Source organism: Morone saxatilis, unplaced genomic scaffold (assembly GCF_004916995.1).
Source record: "Morone saxatilis isolate NCDOM2014 unplaced genomic scaffold, NCSU_SB_2.0 Contig17, whole genome shotgun sequence".
NCBI classification, from domain to species: domain Eukaryota; kingdom Metazoa; phylum Chordata; class Actinopteri; family Moronidae; genus Morone; species Morone saxatilis.
Genome location: NW_023339729.1, coordinates 25,002,602 through 25,008,457, shown reverse-complemented (window position 1 = coordinate 25,008,457; position 5,856 = coordinate 25,002,602).

Genomic DNA, 5,856 nt, shown 5'->3' with positions numbered 1-5,856 from the left:
CTCCTCGTGCGGTGTCCTCTCTCTGTGTGTGTGTGTGCGCGTGTACTCCAAACACAAACTCCATACCGTGCATGAGCTCACATGGCGTCAGCGTCCAAAAGCTATACCAAGGAGGTCAGGTGGTTCACATAACAAAGGGAACTGACACACACACACACACACACACACACACACAATGGGCCGCTTACATACATTTTGAGTTGAGTCAGGGACGCTGTGTACAAAGCTTAGTTTAAGGAAATGGGGGACTTTGGTTGCTGGTAAGAGTGAAGGGAAGAAAGACAGGAAGCTAAAGTGTTGCTTCTTTGTCAAACACTTGAGGTAGATTTTCTTTTAGATTTAGTGATTTCCCAAATTATCGACATTCATCTACATTTTATACCCTGTGTTTATGGACTAAGGACAGACTGATAAAGGAATTCCAAATTCATAATTGTATACATCTGTCAAATAACAACCTATAAATACCAGCAAACAGTCCATCTATAGCGTCCACATCGTGCTCAGCTGAATATTGGCCTCACAGTATTGTTCTCTTTTGTTTGTTACTGTGACTCACAATATCCTGCAGAATAATGAGGCAGATCAGCACACAACACAAGGCTTCATGTGTCTAAGTACAATTACTCAGACACAAACACACTCGCCGAGAGTTTCATGATAAAGGCCACACATTCAGAGATCGATCTGCTGGATGTCTGACTAGAAGACATAGAAAAGACGGCCATGAAGATTGGAACTGGGGCTTTTTATTTTTTATCAATTCATCTGCTGGATATTTTCTTCATCAAGTTGCTTCATTTTTTGGGTCTATAAAATGTCAGAAAGCACAAGGTGAGTGTAGATAAAAATGCCTTTATGGTCGTCGCCTTGGCGGTTTGTTGAGCTGCTCTCATTGGCTGCGCAGTTTCAACTCGTTCATAGCAGGAAACAATGGCGGCTGGTATTCCAGATAAACAGTAAATTGTTGAGAAGTCGGCTCATTTCTCCATAAGACTGCATGCTATTGTTTTCTTATTGCGGCCAATGGAGCTGCCTCCTGCTGGTCATTACATAGAATGCAGGTTGAATACAATCCGCGTTTGCTTTACTTTACGGACCCAGAAGCTCTGCCCATTATATATACTGTCAACGGTAAAAAAAAACGCGACAATTCTTAAATTCAGATGATTACACACTAATGAAAACTCCTATGAATATTAGAAATCCTCCTAATGTTACACACTGAAACTGTAGTTACTCTGACATTAAAACAAACCCTAACCCAACAAACTTTTTGGCCCCTTACTGCATGTTGTTTTTTAAGACTGTGAAACATTTCTCTTGAAGATGCTCCGACACTCAAAAACAAAATTAAAAGCTTCCCGTTCCCCCCGGATACACCAGAACGGTCTCAGGGGAGGAAAACTGCAAAATAAAATAAAATACAACAAAGAAGTAGCTCAATATAAAAGCTTAAAAACAAAAAGAACGTCAACAACTCAAAACTAGTTTGTTCTCTAAAAGCTGTCACACCCTGCTTCTGAAATATCTGACTATGGTTTCAACGGCCGGCAAAAAACAAGATGAAATAGTTAACTCTGAAATTCAGGCTGAGAGAATAAAAGAAGCAGGTGTGTGACCAGAACCACAACGGTTTGAATCCTTCTGGCACTTTAGATAAATGTGTGTTAGCGTGTTTGAACGTGAGGCAGGACGGTGCTAGAAAAGAGCAGAGCGCTCAGTGAACACACACACACACACCTTCTGTCAACACTCACTCAGTGCCAGTGGTGTATTTTGCTTTTCCACAGATTGCAGTCAACCCCCCACCCCCACCCCTCCAACCCCAAAGAGAGCAACCCTCCTCCCACGGGCTCCTGGTTGGCATGGATCTGCCCCCCAGATAGCTCCACACACACACACACACAACTTTCACATACATTATGTTCGAAGGCAGGGGGTTGTCGTGTTGTGGTGTGTGTGTGGTGGTGTTGTGTGTGTGTGTGTGTGTGTGATGGTGTGCGTGTGTGTGCATGTGTAATGAAGAAGAGGATTTACAGTGTTGGCACCCGGTCTAGTCAAATGGGTGGATCGCTGCCACTTTCCCCACCAGCTCCCGATAAATGTGCCATGTTTTGTTTTCCTTTTCATGAAAAGAATTAGCAGGATGAGAAAGTAGCAGGCAGCTCTCTCGGGGCGTCCATCTGTCCATTACTGAAATAAAAGCCGTCCGCTTAGAGAGAGAGGAGAGGTGGAGGGATGGAGGGGTTTTGTTGACTTAAAGGCGAGGATTTGACTTACTTTGAGTACATCGGGTAATCAAGGGACTAGACAGACGGATAGATAGATAGATGATCAGGAAGATAAGATAGAATAGATGATAGTAGATAGATAGATAGTAGATAGATAGATTAGGATAAGATAGATAGATAGATAGAAAATCAGGAATATCTGTTCACTTATAACACTCAAAATGGATAATCCCTCAGAGCACGATTTAAATGTGATGTATAGGAGACATTTGCTGTCTTTATAGTCTCTGCACACGCAGACGATTCCTCTCCAACTCATTCATTAATCAGCAGAAAACAAAAGGAAATAAACCTGAAACATGTGACAGCGACGAGCACTTGCAGGTGGCAAAGACGTGACCTATACAGCTGCAACAATTACTCGATTAATCAGTTGGTTGATCGAGAGCAAATGCCAATCATCTGTATTCCAGAGGTGAATATTTGCTGGTTGTCTTAGTCTTCTATACCTGTGGATTTGTGGCTTTTGGTCAGAGAGAACGAGACATTTTGAGGGGGAAATTCAGAATTCAGAAAATACTACATTTATAAATCAAGAATTAAAAAAGTTTTAAAAAGTTAGCAACACATAGAAAGATGGACGACAAGCTACAAATGTTGCACTTGATGCGAAAAAACTTCCGTCAGGCTACATGTCATTTTATATTATGACATCAATACATGCTATAGTAACGATTTTGGAAATTCTATTATTAAACTGAACTAAAAAATGTTGTAACTTCATCACATTGATGCTAAAATCCTGTAAATTCCATTATTGGGCGACCATTGGTGGTCTTGCTCACTGATTTCCAACATTGTGTCTTATTACAGATATTAAAAGGTTTAATCAGTAGAATTGAATCCAGTTGACAAATGTATATTGTCTCTTCATCATATTGCCTAGACCTGTTTATCTTAGACTGCTGGTCACTAGGGGGGCCCGTACAATGTTTGCCAGTAGTTGGAATAAGTCACAGACACTCACGTTTAGCTCAACCGGTGGCATTATTACTGTGTTCGGATGAAGCTCTGCCAGTGAGAAGTGTTGGAAGCAAAAAAGCAATCTGCCACTCAGACTCACACCTCTCCCTCTCCCTCCCTCACAGTCTGTCTCTCCCCAGCACTGCCACAACCTTTCAGCAATCAAATTAGCTGCACTTTCTTACCCAGAATATGTGCCAAAGGAATCAGCAGTTGGGCTGTAATTGCTACCAACTAATAATGTTAACCTTTCTATGGCTTACAGGCCCTACTTTATTACCAGCGAGGCGCGGGGCATGAAGATGAGGCTGGCTGTGTCGACAAGCTGCATCCTTTCACATTGGCGCAAACTGTCATATGCTGTAAGACGTCTGCCTTTGTTACCTCACCTTCTTAGATCTAACATAATGATCATCTTGTCCTTAATAACAATGCTGTTATAAAAGGTATGGCCCATGACATAGTGTGATTTAATTTCCATGCCAGCATAGATCTTTGTGAAAGAATAACATTTGCTTTATTTGCTTATAATGTGGTCTTCTCAGATATCAACGCTACAAATCAAGAGTTCCAAGAACTGTTTTTAACCTTGTGCCCTTTTCTAATTGACAAAACAAAATCAGTTTTATGATTTGCAGAGCAGACAATATTAGTCAATTCATTGATTAGTCTAATTCTAAATACCCTTTAAATCCCTTTTCATGCAAAATTGCCCAACATTGCCTAGTTACAGCTTGTCATTTGTAAGGATGTGCTGCTTTACTTTGTCTTATATGAAGCTCACTTCAATACATTTGGGTTTTGGGCTGTCGGGCAGACAAAACAAGATATTTTTCACTTTATGGCATTTTAATGACCAATTATTAATGGATATATCGAGAGAATGATATCTGCTGTTTCATAAAAATACCAAAAACTCATCTGATATTACAAAATGAGTCATTATTAATTAGTAAGTAATTGCAAAACCTACTACTGCAACACTTTTACAACATTTTGTCAAGAAGTTTCAAGAAATGTTTCTCTTTTAGGACTCGCAGCTACTTTTGGAAACAAATTCCTCAGCTGGTCAGAAGACAAACACGTCTCATGATGTTCCAGTTTCACACAGTTTTAGAGCTGATTAGCCGTCAAACAAATAAACATGTCAGACCTCAATGTGAGTGCTGATAACCGCCGCTGTGCTCGGCCCTAAAACTTATCACGCATAGAAAACCAATGAACGTTAACAACCAGAAATGGAGAAATATGGCGAACTAACACACACACACACACAGCACCCTATATGGAGCTTAAGTAAGGTGTAACATCCAACTGTGAGTTCATTATTCTGCTTTGTGGTGTTTGAATCCCCTGTGGTATCACTGTGATATTACTACATGGATTCAAGGTGCACAATGGTGAGCTTACAGTCTATTTATCATGCTCATGTATCTCTTTAGACTTTGTATCATTATAGTATCCCTACAGCCTCACACATACCTAAATAACATCCTCCCAGTGTGTATTAAAGGCTGGTCTTTTTCATTATAGGGTAACTGCAACCCTCCAAAAACGTGTTACACTTTTAGGGAGGGACCAGTACCTAATCCTCTGCCGCTTTTAACTCAGTGACCCACTAAATCATTAAAACAGCACTAATTAGACCCTACATGTAGGCAAAAGCAGGACATAAAGCAGGAAGTGCCTCATTGGTGGCGGTGTGGAGCCAGAAAATATGTTAAAGCTCACTGTTAATGAGTGAAAACAGATTTCTGTGTAATAACCTCAGTGCAAAACCAGCAAATGGTCAGACTGGTGTAAGAAAAATGAAGGAGGAGAAGTCTTTTGTTTACACTGCTGGTTGTGATTCCATATGGCTTTATGCTGATCACAGCAACCGGAGGTCAGAGATTACCCAACCTTTTAATTCAACATTACAGCTCCTCATTAGGAGGTTTTCTTACTAAAAAGCCCCGCTAGCCTACACTCGGAATCAGGACATGTGAGTTATTATAAAGCGGTCGGATGGGTAAGTAGTTGACAGGTCAACATCTGGACACAGAAGTGCATCCAAAAACGAGTGGAGCCGCAACACCCCGACTCTGCTGCTGCTGCTGCTGCTGCACACCAGCGATAAAAGCCAGATTAGGAGCCGGGCGGAGAGCCGAGGAAACCCGGAAAGGTTAGGAGATCAGAGGCGAAGAGTGGATGATAATCTTGCCATAACATCGGGATAGGTCAATGTAGCCGGATTAAACTGAGCTAATGAAATACACCAGAAATGGAGGGTTGGGGGAGGAGGGGGAGGATGTGGTGGTGGGTGGGAGAGACGTACGGATGAGAAAATCCAAAATTAAAGCCGACATGAACTAATGAGAAAAGCAGGGAGAGCTGTCTGTCCCCGCAGTGCCAGAGAGACAGACAGACACATTCAGATGCACACATCATAAACACCTTAACGCAAACTGCGCCGGACAGACATCCTCCGCAGAGTTCCCCAGCGCAGACAGGAGCGCCGTTTCAACAAGTAGCGAACCCGGTTTGCATGCGAGCACCGCGGCGTTTCTCCCCGCCGACCCCCGCCTATACCTCCCCCCGCAAATACAAAATTATTCCC